General features: G+C 38.7%; 2 long non-coding RNA genes across 9 annotated transcripts in view; both read right to left on the reverse strand.

Annotated features, from left to right (window-relative positions):
• LOC137636849 (uncharacterized) overlaps positions 1 to 6,676 on the reverse strand; it is a 32,389-nt gene extending 25,713 nt beyond the window's left edge. The window contains exon 1 of the long non-coding RNA XR_011043257.1: positions 6,593 to 6,676. This is a non-coding gene — a long non-coding RNA (uncharacterized lncRNA). The remainder of the gene's footprint in view (positions 1 to 6,592) is intronic.
• An 8,719-nt stretch (positions 6,677 to 15,395) lies between these two features.
• Positions 15,396 to 26,177, reverse strand: part of LOC137636847 (uncharacterized) — a 62,107-nt gene continuing 51,325 nt past the window's right edge. For 7 of the 8 annotated variants that reach the window (XR_011043251.1, XR_011043250.1, XR_011043248.1 and 4 more), the window contains 2 exons: positions 19,083 to 19,202; positions 15,687 to 16,854 (listed from right to left, as the gene is read on the reverse strand). This is a non-coding gene — a long non-coding RNA (uncharacterized lncRNA). Of the gene's footprint in view, positions 15,513 to 15,686; positions 16,855 to 19,082; positions 19,203 to 26,177 lie in introns of those variants that run through there. The other variant, XR_011043249.1, reaches the window with a different exon arrangement.

Below are 26,177 nucleotides of genomic sequence, written 5' to 3' on the forward strand. Positions count from 1 at the left end.
GCTATATACATCAGTCTTCTAAAAGGTTGAAGAAAAATGCTACCGGGTGTACATTGTGACCAAGAACTAGCTGATAACTTACTAAAATTCCAAAAGCAAAATAAAAATATACAATTGGATCTTTTGCGGCTATTCAGAATCAGATTGGTGTTAAACCAGACACACAAATAAGATAAAAAAAAAAGAGTTTTAATGATGATTGAGTTTTCTGACATTCTGTTTTAATGAAGAAGTCATCAGGATTTTTAAAGGGGGCTACAAATCAAATCGTGAAATTTATCATATGGTAATATCTAAAGTCATTGGAGTAAAATGCTTTTATAGTGTTTCAGAAATATTAAATGCTACCATTGACTAGTAAATATCCTAAATCGGAGACAGTGGCTATTTCGAATTTATCCTTCATGGCAAAAGGGCTCGAATATGTCATTTTATAATTACTAGTTAGTCATATGGGAAGTATGAAACATTGCCGGATAACCAGCCTGCATATAGACAATTATTATTATTATTATTATTATTATTATTATTATTATTATTATCCAAGCTACAACCCTAGTTGGAAAAGCAAGATGCTATAAACCCAGGGGCTCCAACAGGGAAAAAATAGCCCAGTGAGGAAAGGAAATAAGGAAATAAATAAATGAAGAGAACAAATTAACAATAAATCATTCTAAAATAAGTAACAACGTCAAAACAGACATGTCATATATAAACTATTAACAACATCAAAAACAAATATGTCATAAATAAACTATAAAAAGACTCATGTCCGCCTGGTCAACAAAAAAGCATTTGCTCCAACTTTGAACTTTTGAAGTTCTACTGATTCAAGCACCATTATAATCTACTGTGACAACTTTATGCAGTATTGTAAATATGATTGACTTGCAATAGTGGATGAAGACAGGTGTGGCTGTTTTCCTGGTCGTATTACACAAAGAAAAGCCCTACTCATTACAGAACCTGCAAGATCAGTTTGTCGTATATAATCCTAGTATTTAATAGCATATTGTATGTTAATTTTCTAATCCACTTCATTGAAGCACTTAACCAGCAAGAAAATCTTCTGTTTCCTCTTGAAAGCCTTGATATATTCATTCTTCCTTATGTCTAGTGGGAGCTTCTTAAATAGTTTTGGGATCGCATATATGTAAGCTCTAGAGCCTACAGTATATGTACATTTTGGCTCCAATAAGATGAAACTATCTGTAATGATTCTAGGGGTTAAAAGAGGCTATTGTGTACGAAACTGGAAATTTTTACTCATCACGCGAACCATTGAGCAGAGATGCCACAAGGACGTGTATTAGGCCCAATACTAATTTATTTTGTATCTTTAGTATTTATTTATCAAAACTATGATAGGGAAACTGGAGTGAGGTCAAACTTTTCGTTGATGATACACAATTATACTTCTCCATAAATGACACTGATGATACAGTAGATATTCTAAAAAAGTGATAGAGAATGGTTGACAGATGACTACAAATAAATGAAAATAAAACTGCAGTTTGTGGTAATAGGAAAGAATAATTATCAAGATTGGTTATGGTGGCTAATTGGAAACGTCCCTGCATGGCGTTTAGAAAAGTGGGCATTAAACAAGAACTTGAAAAGGGAAATAAATGCAGCTGAATTATGGTTTTACAGAAGAATGTTCAAGATCCCATAGAGAGAGAGAGAGGAGAGAGAGAGAGAGAGAGAGAGAGAGAGAGAGAGAATCACTTCTAAATTTGATGAGGAGGAATTAGATGGAATTTCTGGTACATGTAATAAGAAGAGATAAGAAACTTTTGTGCCTTATGAGAAATATAGAAGGGGGGGAGAGCAAGAGGCCGGCAAATGAAACAGTTTTTGTACAGCTTACTGTAGGATTTAAAGAAAGAATGTAACAATTGGAAAATTCTAAATTATACAGAAAGTTTATGACAGGACCAGGTGAGGGTAATTGACAGCCCACGTCGAGGACATGGCACCTAGATAGATATTTTCCAAATTAACCTTTATCTGGTGTGGGTCATTGATAAGCCTACAATCTGAATTTAGTGAGAAATTTTCTTTAACCTACGACGATTCTGCAACAAACATATGAAAAATAATAGAATGATAATTGATATTTCAATGAAAATAAAATGGAAATAAATACAAAACCGAAATCGTACCCCAGTTTTAAAACGAAAGCATTAAAAGTTCACCTATTGGCCAAACTATACTGAAAGCCATTTACAGTAACCAGACTCTGAATCACAAAAAAATAAACCTTATTATAAACAAGACAATTTATGTTTTAGGAAAAATCCCGATTATTGAAAGATGAACAACACATTTCAAGATATCCTACATCACCTGGAAACGAACATGATTCAATATAGACAAATACTTTAGAATTTAGTTCCTAAATAATCCTTTCAAATAAAGAGTAACACTACTGTAATGTGTCACAATTGCCTACATTCTATAGCTGTGGAAGCGATGTTTATAAGCAACACTTTTGATTAGTTTTGTACCACATTGCCAAATGGGAGCATTCAATTCATTAAGTACCTCAGTATCTATACATTGTTAAATTTGTACTTAGTTGGTTTACAATTATAACTTATACAACAACAGCAACATCATCATCAGCTGTTTCTAGTCCACTGCAGAACAAAGACCTCAGACATATCAATTCATGTCTGGGGTTTGTCCAATCTTTTCATCACCACGCTGACCAATTATGGATTGGTGATGATTGGAGACTTTGGTCTGATTACTCACAGCAAACCACCTAGTATGGGTGCCCCTGACTAGTACAGCTTTGCTCATCATGGCGATACGCAAACCCTTTCACCACGTCAAGGTCTCTCCACTGTTATACCATCTCAACAAAGACTTTCAGATTTGAAACCCTACAGAAGTATTGGTCCTTCATAACTACCTTTAGAAAGTCAAAATACTTTCATGGCTGATTACTTTAGATCAATTAAAGTAATATATTTCCTTACACAGAAAATAGCTTAATGTCAAGTATCAAACTATTTATAAACACTGCCATTTCCCACAGTCACAAAATTGACTAAAATCTAAACTAAAAGATGAAATGTAGTACACAAAAATTTTATAGTCACGCCTTCGATTCAAGTTGCTTAGTCCACGAAGTATTAAGGACAGTATTGACGCTCTTTGTAATCTTGTTGATCACTAATAACCAGTTTTGTCTCATCAAAATTATATTGCCTTCGGAAATTTCCACATGAAACTATTCATCATTTATTAATTCAAACGTTAATATATTCAATACAAAATTAGCTTATTGCCCTTACATAACTAAATAAGGCTTCATATTTCTATATTTAAAACCAGTTTAAAAAAAATCACTGACAACGAGTAAGGCCGTCTTCTTAACGAAGAGCAAATATGTTGAAATTCACTTTTTCCTGACTGGTCGAAAAATAGACTAGGGACCTCCCCACCCCACTTACAGTAAAAACAGAAGCACTAATCATTTAACATTATAGAATACAGTTCTGCATTTTTTTTCTTCTAATTATTACAGAGTTAAAGTCACACCTTCGATTCAAATTGCCTAATCCACAAAGTATGTCTTTAAGGTTTTAATATTAAAATGATAATGTCACCTGTAATTTCCCCATGAAGATAATCACTTAATAACAAAATTAATTCAACTTTTACCTTGATACTGAACAAAGACCGTTGGTATTAATTACTAAATAAGGCTTCCCATTTTCATAATAAAAACTGATATTTTTGAGAATTCACAGTTCACTTTCAACGAGTAGGTCCGTCCTCTTAAACGAAGAACAAATATGCAGAAAACCAGTTCTGTCTGGTTGGTCGAAAAACAGGCAAGGACACCCCCCCCTTACAGTAAGAGTTAATTGGTCATTAACTAATGAGGTAATTATACGTCTGCTATTGGAATATGATAAAAAAACACGAGTTCCAAACAAAATAAATCATTTCTATAAAGGTTTTCACAAGAATAATTTCTAAATATCTAAATAAAAAGTCGTGTTCCTACTTGGACTTTTATCACAGCAATTTTCTGCTTTGATTTAAACTTAATTTCAATGTATTAGTGGTATGGAGAGTCCCTTAAAGATCAAAATTAAGCCTTTATTCTACCAACCACTTCTGTGCAATTGTACGTGATGAGATGACACGAGGCTGACTTAGTCTAAACTTACAAATAATTCATATCTTGGGATACACTTAGAGAGAGAGAGAGAGAGAGAGAGAGAGAGAGAGAGAGAGAGAGCTACTTGTGTGGAACTTTCCAGTGCTTAATCAAGAATTGAGAGAGAGAGAGAGAGAGAGAGAGAGAGAGAGAGAGAGCTGCTTGTGTGGAACTTTCCAGTGCTTAATCAAGAATTGAGAGAGAGAGAGAGAGAGAGAGAGAGAGAGAGAGAGAGAGAGAGCTACTTCTGTGGAACTTTCCAGTGCTTAATCAAGAATTGAGAGAGAGAGAGAGAGAGAGAGAGAGAGAGAGAGAGCTACTTGTGTGGAACTTTCCAGTGCTTAATCAAGAATTGAGAGAGAGAGAGAGAGAGAGAGAGAGAGAGAGAGAGAGCTACTTCTGTGGGGAGAGAGAGAGAGAGAGAGAGAGAGAGAGAGAGAGCTACTTCTGTGGGGAGAGAGAGAGAGAGAGAGAGAGAGAGAGAGAGAGAGCTACTTCTGTGGAGAGAGAGAGAGAGAGAGAGAGAGAGAGCTACTTCTGTGGAGAGAGAGAGAGAGAGAGAGAGAGAGAGAGAGCTACTTCTGTGGGGAGAGAGAGAGAGAGAGAGAGAGAGAGAGAGAGAGCTACTTCTGTGGAGAGAGAGAGAGAGAGAGAGAGAGAGAGCTACTTCTGTGGAGAGAGAGAGAGAGAGAGAGAGAGAGAGAGAGCTACTTCTGTGGAGAGAGAGAGAGAGAGAGAGAGCTACTTCTGTGGAGAGAGAGAGAGAGAGAGAGAGAGAGAGAGAGAGAGAGAGCTACTTCTGTGGAGAGAGAGAGAGAGAGAGAGAGAGAGAGAGAGAGAGAGAGAGAGCTACTTCTGTGGGGAGAGAGAGAGAGAGAGAGCTACTTGTGTGGAACTTTCCAGTGCTTAATCAAGAATTGAGAGAGAGAGAGAGAGAGAGAGAGAGAGAGAGAGAGCTACTTGTGTGGAACTTTCCAGTGCTTAATCAAGAATTGAGAGAGAGAGAGAGAGAGAGAGAGAGAGAGAGAGAGAGCTACTTGTGTGGAACTTTCCAGTGCTTAATCAAGAATTGAGAGAGAGAGAGAGAGAGAGAGAGAGAGAGAGCTACTTGTGTGGAACTTTCCAGTGCTTAATCAAGAATTGAGAGAGAGAGAGAGAGAGAGAGAGAGAGAGAGACAGAGACAGAGAGAGAGAGCTACTTGTGTGAACTTTCCAGTGCTTAATCAAGAATTGAGAGAGAGAGAGAGAGAGAGAGAGAGAGAGAGAGAGAGAGAGCTACTTGTGTGGAACTTTCCAGTGCTTAATCAAGAATTGAGAGAGAGAGAGAGAGAGAGAGAGAGAGAGAGCTACTTGTGTGGAACTTTCCAGTGCTTAATCAAGAATTGAGAGAGAGAGAGAGAGAGAGAGAGAGAGAGAGAGAGAGTCTGGAAGTAGCTTAATTGGTGGGCGTGGCTGATACAGCTAGTTGTCAAACTAATCTTAAGTGAGACAATAATTGTTTCTTAAAGCAAAATAACTGTAATTTATATATTTGTTTCAAGAATTGTATATATTTGTATTCAAATGAATGATATATGGGAATTTATACAGTATGCATATACCAAATTATAACAAAGAATTCATTTTGTGTATTAGTAAAATAATGATTGTGAGAATGAGTTCACTGAATTATATTTCTGGTCAACTAACGAACAACTCTCCAACACACATCAGCTGAAACTCTCGTTTCTTAATTACACTCTTACAATGCAAATAATTGCACAAATTACACAATTTCCACACTATCTAATCACCATCGTCACATTCACAAATTTAAAAATGTGAAAAAAGCTCGTCAAATTTCTTAGCAGATTAAATCAAAGTAAGTGATTAAAACAGTTCTGTATTTCATCAGATAAGACATTGAGCAGATACTAAAAGGCTACTACCCTCTATTTCAACCATGGGAACAAAAAATCCATAGAAAGTAGGTATTATAAACATTTGATTTGGAATTTAAAATCTAGAGCTACGGCTACAGGCTTTGATAATATCCCCCATTCTATTTTAAAGTAACAACTATAATTATAGGTAATTACAGTGTGCCTACCTAGAACTCAAAACCACACAGCTAATTATACACCGTTCTATCATTAATTGAACAGTTAAAGCCACATCTAGAAACAATCTCATTTAATAACCTTTCTATAATCAAGGGATTTACCACCACATGCTAAAAAGAACATTTCTAGAAATGTCTTTTCATAAAAACTCTTCGCCATTAAAAGACCCTTACAGAAATTCTATGGTTTGCTATCAATCATGGTAACCTACAACACCTATAATATATTCGAATCTACAGTATTTCGAGTGATAAAACAACATTTAAGACACAATAGAACAAAATATCTTGTAAAGTTTGTCCCTTCTTACCCACTAAATCCTTCATTGTTCACAGAATCACAAGTTAAAAGACACGAGACACTTCCTTCCTTGTGTGTGTGTGTCTGAGACAGAAATGAACCTTCTTCTACTGTCTACACACTCAGGGACTTCCCTAGACCCTAAAAGTTCCCTAGACCTGAAGTAATTTCTCCAGGCATTTTTCAACACAATTAAATCTGTAGCCTTTAAAATGTTGTACTATGTACTCCTGTATCGTCTATGATTATAATATATTCTGTATATACTTTTAATTATGGTATTTGTAAAACCACAAACAGTAAAATATCATTTTTTTAAATCTTGAACTCATGTTCTGATTACAGTTTGTGCTCTGAAAGATATATTAATCAAATTATAATTGTAATCAATTTCATACCACAGGAAAACAATAAAACGTAATTAAGTTATTATAAATCTTATTGAAGAGTGAATTATTCACAAGTATTTACAGTAGAGTGTTTTTCAGTTACCAGACGTATTGGGCCCCCCCCCCCAAAAAAAAAAAAACTAAAAATTCCCAGATTTGGAGACAAATTCTCAACAAGTTGTCCCCCTGGTTAAAGAATTGCTTTATCCAATCAGAGACCTCCACCATAGCCTGCGTTCTATAGCCTTTTAATCAGCTAAAACTATAGTATTTCACTTAGGATAAATGTTAAAACATTCTTCCAATAGATTAATTTAATTATAATATGAGTTCAGAAGACATTCGTATGAATTTAATTTAATATTTAATTGATATACAGTATACGAGTGAAATTTATAAGTGAGTTACCCCTAAATCAGCGGGTTTTAGGAAAAAGAAAACGGTGCGACTTTTAATTTAGAGAAAACGTTATTTAAGGGTAACTATGATATATTTAACCACCACGAAAAAACTTTATTTCTCTTTTTGTTATAAAGTTATCTTAGCAAATTTATGAGTTACTGCCCTTAGGAATATTATCTTCCATAAATTATATAGTTGTATGGTACAAAATTAGTAATATTCACTTAAGAATAGTTTCTAGCATTTATAGGGGGGTGTATGTATAATAGCGGCCACCTGTATGTAGGATGATGGCTGGCTAAGAATACAGCAGTATAAGGGGGATCACAGGGGGGGGGGGGTAACCCCTATTAGGCAAGTAAGGACATGGCATGTAGGTTAGGTTAGGGGGTAGGAAGTTTAGGTTAGCTGGTATCCATTCTGATACACATGGGAGGAACTGGCCGCTAATGTACAAAGGCTCCATTTATAGTTAGCCTATAGACTTCATGTAAACCAGCATTAGCCTATGTTTGTTTAACTATCTTTACAAACATTTATCTTTTAAATGAAGGGAAATGTTATGTAAATACCCTTATAATAGTTTTGACGGATTAAAGAAGCAGTTAAACAATGTAACTATATCCTTTGTGATGTATTTGTTGCTAAGTTCACACTGGGTGAATGGAGGAGTTTTGAAATGAAGGAATTAAGTTTGGTTGGAGGTGTCTGATGCATTTTATTGAACACCAAATGGAATTGGAAATACACAATATTTTACATTAAAAGCAGCTGCTTAATTTCATGTTTAAATTAATTTAAAGATCTAATAGTTGAGCGTTTTGGTGTAGGTCTACTGTATACTTCTGTAAATAGACTGCTATTTGAATATATTTTTTACTAGCTAAGCTACAGCCCTAGTTGGAAAAGCAATATACTATAACCCCCAGGGCTCCAACAGGAACAATAGCCTAGTGAGGAGAGGAAACAAGGAAACAAATAGAATACTGTGCCAGAGTGTACCCTCAAACAAGAGAACTCTAACCCAAGCCAGTGGAAGACGACCATGGTACAGAGGCTATGACACTACCCAATACTAGAGAACAATGGTTTTATTTTAGAATGCTCTTCTCTTAGAAGAGCTGCTTAACAAAGATGATGCCAATATAAAAAATGTCACTGAAATATAGATTGACGTATTGCTATAATTGTGAATGTAGCATTTGATAATGATAGCTGGCAAACACAAGATGAACCTCAAACTTCATTAGAATAGTTAATTTCAATTTTGGACATTATGAATACAGTAGGCCTTAAGTAACCTAATGACAGAAGAGGTTACAAAATTCTCTTGCCTGAGTATACACTCGGGCAAACTATTATCTTCTTTCTCTTCTAGTTTTTTTTCTTAGCTTTTATAGTTTATATATGAAAGATGTTTTATAATTTTGTTACTGTTTTTAAAATATATCATATTAATTGTTAGTTACTTCTCTTGTAGTTTATTTATTTTCTTGTTTTCTTTCCTCACTGGGCCATTTTCCTAGTTGGAGCCCTTCGGCTTATAGCATCCTGCCTTTTCCAACTGGGGTTGTAGCATAGCTAATAACAATAATAATAATACTAATATTAATAGGTGGACTTAACACTAAGGAAGCAGTAATAATAAAGAAGACAAGATTGAATACGATAATTTAATAATTTAAAAAAAAAAATTATGGACATCCAAATGTGTAAGCTACGGACGAGCATCAGGTAACATGTAAATCGCATTGCCGACTCTCTTAACTTTGGTATTTTCTTGACATTTAAAATGAATTCCAAGAACAAATGACATCTATTGTCATGAAGAGGTGAACTATTGGACATTAAACATCACCCCCAAAAGATTTAGAATTTCAAACTCCTCATGTATATCAGTAGGCCTAGACATTTTCTAAATACCTGTATGATTAAAAATGTGAATGATTTAGGAAGGTTGACAGCTGTACTTTACATTGAAAAAGAGAACACTATCTGTCGATGAATCCACTTACCGTTATACCCAAAGCTTGTGTTCATCATAGCAGATTTTGCAGACACCAGCATTGAGCAATGGTTTGAAGGCTATTGTTCTTTAAAGGTTGCACATGAATGGCAGAGGTATGGCACAGTGACAATGCCCTAGAGACTGACCTTATATACATATGATCAGTGCTCAAGTCCCCTCTCCACCCAAAGGACAGGGGAGGAGCAGACAATGGCTGCTTTTAACACATCAGGTAGACCTATAGACTCCCCTCAAACCATATATACTTACTTCACAAGGGTAGCGAGGTTGTATACACTACAAAAAACTATCGAGGTTGCGCTGGTCTCAAGCCCCAGTCCAACACATTACGAAGACAGGGTTGTTTTCAATAGGTACCATTGAAGAAAATGCCAAGTGATGTGAAAAACTGCTATGCTTTACTTTACGTAGGAAGATGACATAGTTTAAATTAAATAGCCATGCTAACAAATGCAAGCCTTGACTTGCACTACAGAAGGATGGCAATGTAACACCAGAAAATTTTATGGTGCCTTTTTGCAACTTGCTCTAGGCTTCATTTGCACAAGAAGAATTGCGTACCTGTAGGTAGTAGGCTGGCCAAGGTACCAGCCACCCGCTGAGAAACTATTGTTGGAGAGTTATTGGGTCCTTTGACTGGCCAGATAGTGGTTATGGCTCAATTTTCTTTGCCTACACATACACTGAATAGTCTGGCCTATTCTTTACACATTCTCCTCTCTCCTCATACACCTGACAACACTAAGATAACCAAATAATTCCTCTTCACTCAAGGGATTAACTACTGTACTGTAATTGTTCAGTAGCTACTTTCCTTTTAGTAAGGGTAGAAGAGACTCTTTAACTATGGTAAACAGTTCTTCAGGATACTCTAAAACTAAACCGCTGTATTGTACTCTAGTCTTGGGGAGTGCCATAGCCTTTGTACAATGGTTTTCTATGGTCTTGGGTTATTATTCTCTTGCTTGAGGGTACACCCAGGCATACTATTCTATGTTTCCTTATTTCCTTTCCTTACTGGGCTATTTTTCTTGCTGGAGCCCTTGGGCCTATAGCATACTGCTTTTACAATTAGAGTTCTAGCTTAGCTATATATAAATGTACATGTTCCCAATTATTGGCAATCAGTTGTCAAGAAATTTATTACAAGAATTAGACAACAAAGATTGGTAGTCAAATCAGAATACAGAGGACCATGCCCACTTAGTTTAGGCCTTACAGAGACATCCAAACAAAATATACAAAGCATTTTATCAACTCCAGGACCTTTGCATTAAATACATCTATAACATAAAAAGCATTTCTTGCAGAGGTCATGCCCAACGGGGTCGCTGAACGAGGCAGAGCATCCTTCAGCAGTACAACGGGCCTTCTGTAAAAGAAAGGAGACATGAGTCTGGTGATGCTTGAAACTCTGATAAGGGATAAAAACCTATTATTTTAGAGTTCTGGCACTCACTGAATTACTTAAGCACCCATATTGCATTGACCAAACAACTAACTATTAACTTTAAGTTGATACTGCCCCATACCATTGTTGGCACTTTAAAATTCAATTGTCTGTATATTTGTAATGCACCCAATGTCTGTTAATGACATAAGGATAATAAGCTTAAAGTAATCCGCCGACCTCCAAGGGTCGGGGAAGCAGTGACATGCCCTTAAAATAAATACAAACACCAGCCTTAGCTAAAGGCAAGGCAAATATAAGTGTGAAGTGTATGGGCGACCTCCGGTGAAGCCGGAGCTCCGGTGAGGCCGGATCGTAATGAAATGTCCTGAATAAAGGAGCCTTAGCTAATTAGCTAAGGCAACTTTAAGTGTTAAGTGTTTGGGCGACCTCCGGTGACGCCGGAGGATAATGAGATGCCCTGAATAATTCAATTGTGGCTAATAATTCAATTGTGAAAGATAAAAAGCTAAGTCGTAGCTAAAGACTAAAGCTTAGACCTCGAAGATCCCCTCTGTCTTGAAAATGAGACTACAACCATGGTCCGATCGGAGGAACCTCTCCAAGTCGGTTCCTCTACAGTTCCCCTCTCCACAAGTGACAATTCATACCGACGCGTCTCTGAGTGGTTGGGGGGGTTACTCCCAACATCAGATGTGTCAGGGCTCTTGGTCACCCGCCATGAGACAGTTCCATATCAATGTTCTCGAAGCCATGGCGGTGTTCTTGACCCTGAAGAGAATCTCCCCTCCGAGGTCGACCCACATCAGAGTAGTCTCAGACAGCAGGGCCGTAGTCCACTGCCTCAACAGAGGGGGGTCCAAATCACCCAACCTGAATCAGATCCTGGTCACTATCTTCACCTTGGCAGCCGACAAAGACTGGTTCCTGTCAGCAACTCACCTAGCAGGAGTCCAGAATGTGATAGCAGACGCATTATCCAGGACGAGCCCACTGGAATCGGAATGGTCCCTGGACATGCACTCCTTCCGGTGGATACTCAGGCTGGTTCCAGGTCTCCAGGTAGATCTATTCGCGACCCGACTCAATCACAAACTCCCGTGTTATGTGACACCGAACCTGGACCCTCAGGCTTATGCCATGGACGCATTAACCCTGGATTGGAACCATTGGCAGAAGATCTTCTTATTCCCTCCAGTGAATCTTCTACTGAAAGTCTTGCACAAACTCCGCTCCTTCAACGGGGTAGTAGCTTTAGTGGCACCTCACTGGCCAAAGAGCAGTTGGTTTCCTCTCCTCCTCGAGTTGAAACTCCGTCCCTTCCGGATCCCATTCCCCAAACTGACCCAGGTGGTCCAAACACGGACTGTGTCAGATTCCTCAAGGATAGCCAAAACCCTAACTTTGTGGATTTCATGAAGTTTGCGGCACGTAGGGACGCAAACATCGACCCAGATAATGTCCTCTTTATAGAATCAGACAAAAGGGACTCAACGATTCGCCAATATGATTCGGCGGTTAAGAAACTAGCGGATTTCTTAAGGACTTCAGACCATTCGGTTATGACTCCTAATTTAGCCATCTCCTTCTTTAGGTCCATTTTTGACAAAGGCCTAGCAGCTAGCACTATAACCACCATTAAGTCAGCTCTGAGGAAAGTCTTCCTGGTTGGGTTTAACATTAACCTGGCGGAGTCTTATTTCTCATCTATTCCAAAAGCATGTGCTAGGCTTCGACCTTCGGTCCGTCCTCAAAAGGTCTCTTGGTCTCTAAATGATGTCCTCAAACTGGCCTCCGACACGGACAACGAATCCTGCTCTTATATCACTCTTCTTAGGAGGACTTTATTTCTAACAGCTTTGGCCTCGGGTTCCAGAATCTCAGAACTAGCAGCTCTCTCACGAAACTCAGAGAACATGGATTTCCTCCCTTCAGGTGAGGTACTTCTTTCACCAGACAGGGCGTTCCTAGCTAAGAACGAGGACCCCCAAAATAGGTGGTCCCCTTGGAAGATTATTCCTCTTCTCCAAGATACTTCTCTATGTCCGGTCACCACTCTCAGGGCCTTTTTAGCCAGGACTGCTACCCGATCGTCTGGCCCCTTGTTTATCAGAGAACAAGGAGGTACCATTTCCATACGTGGCATTAGGCAACAGATCCTATACTTCATTAAACAAGCCAATCCGGGATCATTTCCCCATGCTCATGATATCCGATCGATAGCTACCTCCATCAACTATTTCCAGAATATGGACTTTGATAACCTTAAGAAGTACACGGGTTGGAAATCTCCTATGGTCTTCAAACGCCACTATCTAAAGAACTTACAGGCTCTTAAATATCCAACGGTTGCAGCTGGGAGCCTTATCTCTCCCCATTGATCTTTTGTTCTTCCTTTCATCCATCTCTTCTCTTCTCCCTCCTACCCGCCACTCGCACCACGACGCCGCTTCCTTGGTGGTTCGTTAGCCCTAAGTGTATTACATATTAGGTTAATATGATTGTAACTATTATTGTTTTCCCTTGTTATTAAGTTGGGATATTCTTAGCCATGTCAGTTTTGTTGCATGTTTTCCTCTGATACTCAGAGGTTTCCTTGTTATCATGTTTGTTTATCCTTACTCTCACTATGCCCTGTGGCTAGTTTATATTTTATGCCTACTTACCTGAATTATATATGATTTTCTTTACATGGTGTTGTTTCTCTCCCCTTATTAAATTAGTAGTTATTGTTGGGCTTGGAAGGCATTCTCTGGTACATTTTCGCCCGGCGCCACAGGTTCGACCCAGAAAAGGGATTTTGACGAAGGAAAAGTCTATTTCTGGGGAGAGACCTGTGGCGCCCGGCGAAACCCTTCCCCTTATTTTACACGATCCCACCCTTTCCTTTCCAAGCCATCATGGTCAATACAGAAGGATGTTGTTCAGATGGCGCTCGCGTCGTGGCGTGGGTGGTGCGGCGATGGGGATGTGTCTAGGGCCTCTGTATCGGCCCATCCCTTTGGCGAAGGAATTAACTAAATGGAAGACAACCTGTGAATAGTGGATTTCACGCGCCTTTGCTTTATACACGACACCCAAAAGGTGCTCGCGCGAGGGTTGTAACCTCAGCATTCCATGCTTTTATCTTTCTCTGGTATAATTGGAAGGTTTTTATCAGAAAAGGTATACAAGAAGGACTTTTCGCCGGGCGCCACAGGTCTCTCCCCAGAAATAGACTTTTCCTTCGTCAAAATCCCTTTTCTTGCAAAACAAAATAAAAAATAGTTAACACTACTTTAACATTACATAATTTACCAATAAACTAAAGGGACAACTTTACCGCAAAGTTTATCAATTAAGAAAAATAACGTTTGTCTTAAGAAACCATAGAAACTTGAGGTATTAACATAAACCTGTGGAACACGAGAATAAGCATCAGATGGGTTAACTGAAAATATCCCATCCCTCCCTTTGATTGCATCTCAGGACAAAGGAGTACGAAGATATAAAAAGGGTAACATTATTCAAGAACAATTTTGGCTCTGAAACCCAGTAACAGTTGAATCATGATACCCTTATATTGAAGACCACTTGGACTGAGGCAACATAAAACTAACCTACTCTTTAAGCTGATGCTAAGAACGAAATAAAGTGTGTCAATGTTTGAAAGGAGATTCTTTCTATAGGTTCAAATTAAGAGGGGAATATTTCTTTACTAGAAATGAATGGCGACCGATTGTGCCACAGTTCCGATAAGCACCACTGCTATCTTGGGTCAACTTGGTGGGCGTTGAGGCAGATGCAGTAAGGGAATCAGCCTATGAAGCTACATTTGCGGTGGAAAACAGGGAAGGGTGGGCTGTAGCGCCGTAAGCCTACCAACCAAACTCAGCTAAGTCCCTTGTCAGGCTACCTCACAAAATTGGAGAATACGCTATGGTAGATAGAATTGATTTTACAAAACAAATCTCGGCAAATAGGTGTATCACATATCTATATTGCACCATTACTGAAAAATTCCAGCCACTGCCCCAACTTTAAGGATCTTGAGCTAGAGAAATAGATGATATTTTCTTTATTACCAAGTTACAAACATGTCTATCAATTGCCATCTCTGACCTCTCCTTATGTTCAGATTCTTCAGTTCCAAAAATTAATGCATTCAGGACTTGATCATCTTATCCAAACAGGTAGATGCTCTGAGAATGGCTGACAAATCCTGTATAAAAGATATATTCCCAGAACAAACAATACGCTCTGCATAAAACCAGTTAAAGTTTTTTAAACATCTATTTTCCTCTGCATTAGATTAAACAATATTATATGAAAATCATGAGATTTGACTGGACTGCCATTCATGTGATAATTGCTAATAACAAGAAAAAAAATAATCTGCAGAATATGTCAGTAGAAGTTTTCTTTAGATCGACGCAGACAGATAGAGAAGATAGTGGGCCAACCCCCGTCGTCTTAATTGTCTCAATACTATACTAGAGACTTAAAGGTTGAAGGTCTCTGGTTTCAGTTCCAGATTTATCAGAATAGATGCTCACCAGAATGTCAGGCAGGAAAGCCCTAACCCCCAACTGTGGTGCCCAACCACAGCAGTGGCCTCTCCAAACAGCTTAAACTCGCGGTCCCGGGCGGGGATCCATCTGCCGCCATGCGAATGCTAGGCAAACACGCTACCACTGTACTAGCCAGGAAGCTATTAAGCCTATTAAAAGGAAAGAAAACAGGGAAATTTTCTAGCTGTTGGGGTAAGCATCAACGTAAGGAAGCAAACAAGATTTTGAAGTATATGTGAACATCAGGTGAAGTTTGGAAAAATAAAAAAAAAGAAAATTCTTAAAATTTACATTAATTTAGGATGGAAATAAATAAAATTAACTTATTCAATTTAAACAAAATTTATATATAAATTTGATAGTGTTGATTGAGGCATAAAACATCTGTTCAAGAAGTGTTATTAATTCAGCACAAAGGAAAATTCCCCAGTGAGAGACACTCATATTACACAATAACTGAAATCTTACATTTAATAGAAGACTGGCATGACAAAATAATTCTTACTAATGAATATTCTTCTATAAAGGTCTCAGGGCTTAACCCTTTTACCCTCAGGCTATTTGGAAATTTCCAACTGTTAACCCCCAGGGGTTTATTTTTTTCCCAGCACATTTTGCAGTATATTTTTTTCTTAATTGCTCTAACAGACTTAATTTTTGTCATAGAGAAGTCAGGTTGGTCTCATTCTCTTGGAAAATGCCTGAATTTTCTCAAAAAAATTATTAAAAATATGAAAAATAACATTTTTATAGCATTTTTTTGCAAGGACGTACCGGTACGTCCATGGGGGTAAAGGGATGGCTTTTGTGAAACGTACCAGTACGTCCTTTGGGGGTAAAAGGGTTAATACATTCTACCTCAAGTTAAAAAACATCCATACTTGTTTTAAATACTATAAAAGAGCTGTTTAGTTAAAAGATTCTCCCTCTTCAAGTAATTATACCAATCGAGATAGTCAACAACTTCTTTAATATCCAACTTTTGAGCCCTGCTGCTTATTATACATAACCCTAAAATGCAAAAAATAGAAACCTAAAAAACATCGGTGAAAGAAATTTTGAATGTAAAATGTATATAATGATGGACCAGAATCCTTCAAATGCTAATTTTTGGTTCTTTCTTTAAAAATAGTTCTTCACACTTTCCATTTAAAGGTTAAAGGTTTAAGGTTTAAAGGCTGTTTCATTGCCGTAGATGGTAACCATTTATACATATGATCAGCACCCACACTAGGACCAAGGATGGCTAGGCAATGGCTGCTGATAGCTCAGCAGGTAGACCTATATAGGGTCCCCCAAAGCCGCCATCCTTACCTCACAAGGATGGTGAGGTTGCAGCGATCGTAGAAACTAACGAGTTTGACCGGGACTCGAACCCCCGTCTGGCAATCAGCAGACAAGGACGTAAGCAACAGGACGGCGTCTTTATATGCAGCTCTTTCCACACGCTTCAACTTTACCGGGGCCAGATGACTTCTGCGTATTGCTTGCCTGAAATAGAAGTCTCAGAATTAGTCCTGTAGAAAAGACAATTTATGAAAGCTTTCACTGCAGAGATGACTGACGATTAATCTCACTTAGAAATTTGAAGGTTTAATATTTTTCATGAAATATTAATTTAGCTTATAATCTAAAGGTTTAAAATTTACAAAATTAATATATATTTGAATCTGAAAAATTCCTAATCATTCATTAAAAAGAAATCCCAAAATTGCTTTACAATTTAACCATATTCCTAAATATTCCCCTATGTCTCTCGCCAAGCTCTTCAAGTTTTCTAACACTGACAGTGTCATCTTTTCTTATTCCTGTACTGTACTGTGAAATCCAAAGGCTCTATCAACAAGAACAACCTCAAAATTAATTCATTGAAACCTAGTAAGCAGAACTATACAAAAAAAAAAGGTCTGTGAGTTGTACTAGTGACAATTAAAATCATTAATAGCTAAGGTACAATCCAAGTTGGAAAAGCAGGATGCTATAAGCACAAGGGGTCCAACAGGGAAAAAAATAGCACAGTGAGGAAAGCAAACAAGGAAATCAATAAACTACAAAAGTAATGAACAATTAAATAAAATATTTCAAAAACAGTAACAATATTAAAATAGATCTTTCATATGTAAACTATAAAAACTTCAAAAAAACAGGAGGAAGAGAAATAACAGAATAGTGTGCCCAAGTGTACCCTCAAGCAATAGATCATTTATTTCAAAAGACAGCAACAGCTGATCTTCTAATGAAGGGGTAACTAACAAAGAGGCAAAAGAAAGAAAATCTTCAAGAGCAATCATCAGTACAGAATTAATATGGTGAAAATGAAGATGTTAGCTGACAGAAATAAAATCATGGTAGTTTCAAGATCTTTAATACTCTCAATTTCAGACTACTATTCGAATAAAATCATACCTTATTAACCTACAAGTGATAAGCACACTGACTTCTTACAAGACCCGGAGGCAATTGATACTTCAAAATACTAATAGCAATACTGTACATTATACAATGTAAGATTCCCCCATCAAGTCACCTCTGTCAAACTTAGAAGTGATATTGTAACAGAGTTGACAAACATCAAGACGTTTGTCCACTACAGACATATGCATTACAGTATAGGCAAAGTTTGAACTCAGATTGATTAAGTTTCCTCGGATATGCAAAACAAAGTAACTTATTAATACTATTATTACTAGCTAAGCTACAACCCTAGTTGGAAAAGGAAAATGCTATAAGCCCAAGGCCTCCAACAGGGAAAAATAGCCCAGTGAAGAAAGGAAATAAGGAAATAAATAAACGATACAAGTAGTAATGAACAACTAAGATAAAATATTTTAAAAATATTAATATTAAAAAATTTAATCAATAAACTATAAAAAGATTTATGTCATCCAATTCAACATAAAAAAATTTTTGCAAGTTTGAACTTTTGAAGTTCTACCAATTCAACTACCTGATTAGGAAGATCATTCCACAACTTGGTCATAGCTGGAATAAAACTTCTAGTTTTCTGCAAGTTTGAACTTTTGAAGTTCTACTGATTCAATTACCCGATTAGGAAGATCATTCCACAAATTGGTCACAGCTGGAATAAAACTTCTAGTATACTGTGTAGTACTGAGCCTGATGATGGAGAAGGCCTGGCTATTAGAATGAACTGCTTGACTAGTATTATGCAGTACTAGAGGTAAGTCCAGCTAACTAAACAGATCATGGATGAAATAGCACTGATACTTTCCATTAACCCTTTTACCCCCAAAGGATGTACTGGTACGTTTCACAAAAGCCACCCCTTTACCCCCATGGACGTACCGGTATGTCCTTGCAAAAAAATGCTATAAAAATTTTTTTTTCACATTTTTGATAATTTTTTGAGAAAATTCAGGCATTTTCCAAGAGAATGAGACCAACCTGACCTCTCTATGACAAAAATTAAGGCTGTTAGAGCAATTTAAAAAAAATATACTGCAAAATGTGCTGGGGAAAAAATAACCCCTTGGGGGTTAAGGGTTGGAAATTTCCAAAGAGCCTGGGGGTAAAAGGGTTAATAGGTAAGCTACAACCCTAATTTGAAAAGTAAGATGTTATCAAGGGCTGCAACAGGGGAAATAACCCAGAGAGGAAAGGAAAGAAGCTATGTACGAGAAAAGTGAAAAATAAGAATTTCTTAAAATCAATAAATGTTAAAATAATATATCATATAAAGAGAAAAAAGCCTATTTTACCTTAGTTAACACTGCTTGAAGTTCCACAATAGGCAGTGGTTGGAAGGTTCAGTGTGCCACACACCTTAATAAAACCTTCTTGTAGATTTTAGTTTTGAGTAGGATACCGAGGTCTGACATCTGAAAGTATAAGCAATCTTAGACAAAGCGAGTGGTTGAAGGAATTAAAAAAGAAAACAAAATGATATTTTAATTATAAAATAAATTTTTGAATATACTTACCCGGTGAATATATAATAGCTGCTACTCAGCGGCTCGACAGAAAACACACTCAAAAACTCGCGAGCGATCGCTATGAAGGTTGCGGGTGTGACCACCAGCGCCAACTATCGGCCAGATACCACTCTTGCATGTAAACAAACCCTTCAATTCTTCTCGTCCCGCTGCGTCTCTATTGGGGAGGAAGGGAGGGCCTTTAATTTATATATTCACCGGGTAAGTATATTCAAAAATTTATTTTATAATTAAAATATCATTTTTAAATATTTAACTTAGCCGGTGAATATATAATAGCTGATTCACACCCAAGGCGGTGGGTAGAGACCAGAGTTAATTAAGTTTACAGCGTATAAGCTAAGAGTTTTTGACAGTTATCAATATAACAAAACCAAAATATATAGGTACCTGGTAAGGAAGTTGACTTAGACGATTACTCTGCCTTGTAAGTCTGTCTTCCTCACGAAGCCCAGCGATCCTCTTAGGATGCTGAAAGACTCCCAGGAGCTGAAGTATAAAGGGTTGCAACCCATACTAACAGGACCTCATCAAACCCCTAATCTGGGCGCTCTCAAGAAATGACTTTGACAACCCGCCAAATCAACAAGGATGCGAAAGGCTTCTTAGCCTTCCGTACATCCCAAAAAACAATATTAAAAAACATTTCAAGAGACAGATTAAAAAGGATATTGGAATTAGGGTAATGTAGTGGTAGAACCCTCACCCACTACTGCACTCGCTGCAACGAATGGACCCAGTGTGTAGCAGTCCTCGTAAAGAGTCTGGACATCTTTTAAGTAAAATGACGCGAACACTGACTTGCTTCTCCAAAAAGTCGCGTCCATAATACTTTGCAGAGATTTATTTTGCTTGAAGGCCACGGAGATTGCTATAACTCTAACTTCGTGCGTCTTAACCTTAAGCAAACATCGGTCTTTCTCATTCAAGTGAGAATGAGCTTCTCGTATTAAAAAATCTGATAAAATATGACAAAGCATTCTTTGACATAGGCAATGATGGTTTCTTAACTGAGCACCATAATGCCTCAGATTTACCTCGTAATGACTTAGTACGAGCTAAATAGAACTTAAGAGCTCTAACAGGACATAATATTCTTTCCAGTTCGTTGCCTACGATCTCTGATAAGCAAGGAATATCAAAAGATTTAGGCCAAGGACGAGAAGGCAGTTCATTTTTGGCCAGGAAACCAAGTTGAAGTGAACAAGTGGCTTTTTCTGTAGAAAAAACCGATGTTCTTACTGAAGGCATGAAGTTCACTGACCCTTTTAGCCGAAGCCAAGCACACTAGGAAAAGTGTCTTGAGGGTGAGATCCTTCAGGGAGGCTGAATGTAATGGCTCAAACCTGTCTGACATGAGGAACCTTATGACCACGTCTAAGTTCCATCCAGGAGTTGCCAAACGACGTTCCTTAGAGGTCTCGAAGGACTTAAGGAGATCTTGGAGATCTTTATTGTTGGAAAGATCTAAGCCTCTATGTCGAAAGACCGAAGCCAACATGCTCCTGTAGCCCTTAATCGTGGGAGCTGAAAGGGAGCGAACCTTTCTCAGATGTAAAAGAAAATCTGCGATTTGGGCTACAGAGGTACTGGACGAGGACACAGATGCTGACTTGCACCAGTCTCAAAAGACTTCCCACTTCGACTGGTATACTCTAATGGTAGAAGCTCTCCTCGCTCTTGCAATCGCACTGGCTGCCTCCTTCGAAAAGCCTCGAGTTCTTGAGAGTCTTTCGATAGCCTGAAGGAAGTCAGACGAAGAGCGGGGAGGCTTTGATGGACATTCTTTACGTGGGGCTGACGTAACAGATCTACCCTTAGAGGAAGACTTCTTGGAAAGTCTACCAGCCATTGAAGTACCTCGGTGAACCACTCTCTCGCGGGCCAGAGGGTAGCAACCAACGTCAACCTTGTCCCTTCGTGAGAGGCGAACTTCTGCAGTACCTTGTTGACTATCTTGAATGGAGGGAATGCATATAAGTCCAGAAGGAGACCAATCCAGTAGAAACGCGTCTATGTGGATTGCTTCTGTATCTAGGACTGGAGAGCAATAGATTGGTAACCTTTTGGTCAACGAGGAGGCAAAGAGGTCTATGGTGGGTTGACCCCAAGTAGCCCAAAGACTCTTGCCCACGTCCTTGTGGAGGGTCCATTCCGTGGGTATCACCTGACCCCTCCGACTGAGACAGTCTGCCAAGACGTTCAAGTCCCCCTGGATGAATCTCGTCAACAGGGAGATGCCTCGATTTCTTGACCATAAGAGAAGGTCCCTTGCGATCTCGAGCAGCGTGAAGGAGTGCCTCCTTGCTTGGAGATGTACGCCAAAGTTGTGGTGTTGTCTGAGTTGACCTCTACCACTTAGTTTCGAAGAAGCTTTCGAATATCATCAAGGCCAAGTGGACTACTAATAGCTCCTTGTCCGTTGATGTGCATGCTCTTCTGACTTAAGGTCCACAGACCCGAGCATTCCCGACCGTCCAGGGTCGCACCCCAACCCAAATCCGACGCGTCTGAGGGCAACACGTGGTTTGGGTTCTTGACAGCTAGGGATAGTCCCTCTCTCAGACTGATATTGCTGTCCCACCATTTCAGGCATGCCTTTACTGGTTCGGAGACTGGGAATGATACCGTCTCTAACGTCTTGTCCTAGTTCCAGTGAGAGGCTAGATGGAACCGGAGAGGCAGAAGGTGTAGTCTCCCTAGTGAGACAAACTGCTCCAGGGATGAGAGAGTCCCTACGAGACTGTTCCAACTCCTGACTGAACAAACGTTTTCTTTTCAGCATTAGTTGGACTTCGAGCAGGGCTTGACTGCGAATCTCCATCCCCAAATATAGAATAATCTGGGATGGGATCAGTTGGGACTTTTAGGTTGACCAAAAGTCCCCAACTCCCTGGCCAGACTCAACGTCCAATGTAGATCCTGCAGACAGCGAAGACTGGACGATGCTCTGAGAAGCCAGTCGCCCAAGTACAGGGAGGCTCGGATCCCCGATAGATGGAGGGATTTTGCCACATTCCTCATGAGCCTCGTAAACACGAGAGGCGCAGGACTGAGGCCAAAGCACAGGGCTCGAAACTGGTACCCCACATTCCTGTAAACAAACCTCAGAAACGGTTGGGAATCCGGGTGTATAGGAATGTGGAAGTATGCCTCCTGAAGGTCGAGAGAGACCATCCAGTCGCCTTCCATAAATGCTGTCAATGAATGAATGAATGATTTAAAGTTTTCAGGCATCCTGACATCTAAGGTCATTGACGCCGGGTAACATTTAATTTATATATACAAAAGTAAAAAATGAAATAAAATAAAAAATTAAAGAGTATTTCAATTAAAATCATAAAAATTGAATGTCATAAAAGTTAAATATTTTTCAGAAGACCTGCTTCTGAAAGAAATCTAAAAATGCCACTTGCATGGTAGGACACATCATTTCCAAGAATCTTGGCAAGGATGAACCTGCCACCCTCACCTCGAGCCTCAAACAAATATCTATTCCGCAAGATGTCATAATTGGGGCATTCGGTCAACAAATGCCTTACTGTTAGAGGTACTAAACAGTTGTCACAATACGGTTGCTGTTGGCCCTTCAACAGAAACTCATGTGTCAACCGAGTGTGACCAATACGGAGACGACAAAGAGACGTCTCCCATTTTCGGGGGCATCATATTATACCTCCAAGGAGATATGTCATTTGTTACTTCCCTCATTTTATTGCCATCTTGACTATCCCATTGCTGTTGCCATTTATTGCAAACCAATTTCTTGATGTCAGGTAAGAAATCATTACAGGGAATGGGATATCTTCTTGGCAGCAACTCTGATGCAGCCTCCTTAGCCAGTGAATCTGCCTTCTCATTCCCGGACACACCTACATGTGCTGGAACCCAACAAAATTGAACTGTTATACCTCTCCGTCCAATAAGGAAAAGCCATTCTAAAATCTTTAAAACTAGAGGGTTATTAGAATTAAAAGCTTCCATAGCTTGAAGGACACTCCTTGCATCACTAAAAATTGTAAAAATTACCCTCCTTCTCCAACGCTATTTTCTCAATAGCAGTTAATATGCCATACAGTTTCGGCAGTAAATATGGAAGCGGTCAGAGGAAGTGCACCTCTACAATTAAAACCATTACTATGTACTCCAAATCCAACGCCAGCATCAGATTTGGAGCCATCAGTATAGATAAAAGTTGATCCTCTATGTTCTTTAACATGTTCATTAAAAAGAGACCTGGCTTCTATGTCTGACATATTCTTCTTATCTCCGATAAAATATTTACAAAAAGATATCTCTGGTAACTTCCATGGAGGCGTTGATGATATCTTGAATGGAAGTATCTTATTTCTAATTATATCCTGACTATCTAATAATCGTTTCACCCGAAAGCCATAAGGTTGAGGGGATTTTGGGTGCAACTCAAAGTATGATGCTTGTCTTACAAGGCTTGCAGTCTGAAAGGCTAGAGAGTTAGGGAGTCTTTGCAATCTAAACCAATACCGAAGAATGGAAGACATTCGGTAAAGGTCTAGAGGTAAACTCTCCAGCATCAACAAGGAGACTTGGGATAGGCGAGGTTTTAAAAGCTCCAGTAGACAATCTAATACCTGCATGATGTATCGAGTCTAATATTTTTAACCGGCTTGGGGTGGCTGAAGAATATACCTCACAACCATAACTAATTTTGGAAAAAATCAAGGCCTTGTATAATTTTAAAATAGTATTGCGGTCTGCCCCCCATGATGTATGGGATAATACTTTTAAGATATTCAGAGCTTCAACACATTTAGCTTTTAGCGCTTTTAGGTGAGAAACCCATGTAAGTTTACAGTCAAATATCAAACCTAAAAATTTGGTTTCCGATACACATGGTATCCGTTGACCTTTAATGTATATATCCGGGTCTGGATGTACTCCCCGGATACGACAAAAATGGACAATGGTAGTTTTACTTGTCGAGAACTTGAATCCATTCATGTCAGCCCACTGGATAATTTTATCAATAGAGAGTTGGATTTTTCTCTCAACCATTACCATTCTAGTGCCAGCAAATGATATTGAGAGATCATCCACAAATAATGTTGAGAGAACATCCTGGGGAATGGCTGAGGATATCCCATTAATTGCTAGTGCAAAAAGGGTTACACTCAGCACACTCCCCTGAGGAACTCCTTCTTCCTGGGCATTTACTCTGTGATAGAGCTTCCCCAACTCTCACTTGGAAAACTCCATGTGAAAGAAATGACTGGATGAATAGTGGTAGCTCACCTCTCAATCCGCACTCATGGATTCTTTTAAGTATACCGTATCTCCATGTGGTATCATATGCCTTTTCAAGATCAAAAAAAAACTGTAACATGGTGCTGTTTGGAAGCAAAGGCTTCACAAATGGAGGACTCAAGTTGTATCAGCACATCAGTCGTTGAGTGCATTTTCCTGAATCCACATTGAATGGGTGATAAAATATTCTTCTTTTCAAGGTACCAAATCAGTCTTGCATTGACCATCTTCTCCATGATTTTACATAAACAAGATGTCAATGCAATAGGTCGGTAGTTTGCTGCTAAAAACTTGTCCTTACCGGGTTTTAAAAAGGCTAAAATAATGGCTAGTTCCCAAACACTTGGATAACTATGATCATGCCATATTCTATTAAAAATGCTTAAAATAAATAACTTTGTATTATAAGGTACATGTTTAATCATTGCATATGGAATTCCATCGGGTCCAGGGGCTGTATCGTTACAAGTAGCAAGAGCAGAATCAAATTCTCTTTCAGTAAAAGGAGAATTGTATGACTCTTGCTTTCTTGTTGCGAAGTTTAAAACTTTCTTTTCTTCATTGCTCCTATATTGGTGACCAGGAGCTGCTTGACACTTGCACGATACATTTGAGAAATGGTCAGCCAGGGCATTGCTAACTTCGGTTGCTCCAGTCATATACTGGCCATTTATCTTTAACACTGGTGGTGGGTTTGGGGTGAATTTTCCTGCTATCTTTTTTACTTTCCTCCACACAGATGATGTTGGTGTTCTACTGTTAATGGAGGAAACAAAGGACATCCAAGACTGGCGCCTAGCTTCTTTCATGGCACGGCGGAACTGTGCTCTACATTTCTTGTAAATGACTAAATTCTCCTCATTACGGTGCATGCGCAATCGAGTTAAAGACTTTCTTGTGGCTCTGTGCAGGGCAGTTAGTTCTGACGACCACCAGGGGACTGGTCGTCGTCTGAATATCCCAGTTGTTTTGGGAATGGAATTCACTCCTGCTGTGTGAAGAGTTCCATTAAGTAAGTCTATGGCATCATCAACACTTTCAAACTGTTCTGCATTTCCTTCAATTTCACTTAACTCCCGAAATCTATTCCAGTCCGCCTTATCAAGATTCCATCGAGGTGATCTTTGTAAAGGTGGACCATTGTTGGTGTTTATAATGATTGGTGCATGATCACTAGTATGCCAATCATCTAATGTTCTCCAATTAAAATCGAGAAGACAGTTAGAGCTTGCAACTGATAGGTCAATGCAGGACAAGGTACCTGTCTGTACATGAAAATGTGTGGGCTCTCCTGTATTGAGGAGTCCGACATCTTCATTCTCCAAAATTGACGATATAATATTACCCCTTGCATTTGCTAAAACATCACCCCATAAAGGATGTCTACTATTAAGGTCTCCTAGTAAGATAAAGGGTTGTGGGAGGTTGTTTAATCACCTCTACTATATTATCATATGAGATGTTATCATTTGGAGGCAAGTAAAGAGAACAGATTGTGTATTTTCTCCCTATATCAATCTGTACAGCCACTGCCTGCAGAGGGGTACAGATAGACAAAGATATTTGGGGAACATCTCG

This window comes from Palaemon carinicauda, unplaced genomic scaffold (genome assembly GCF_036898095.1).
Source record: "Palaemon carinicauda isolate YSFRI2023 unplaced genomic scaffold, ASM3689809v2 scaffold409, whole genome shotgun sequence".
NCBI lineage: Eukaryota > Metazoa > Arthropoda > Malacostraca > Decapoda > Palaemonidae > Palaemon > Palaemon carinicauda.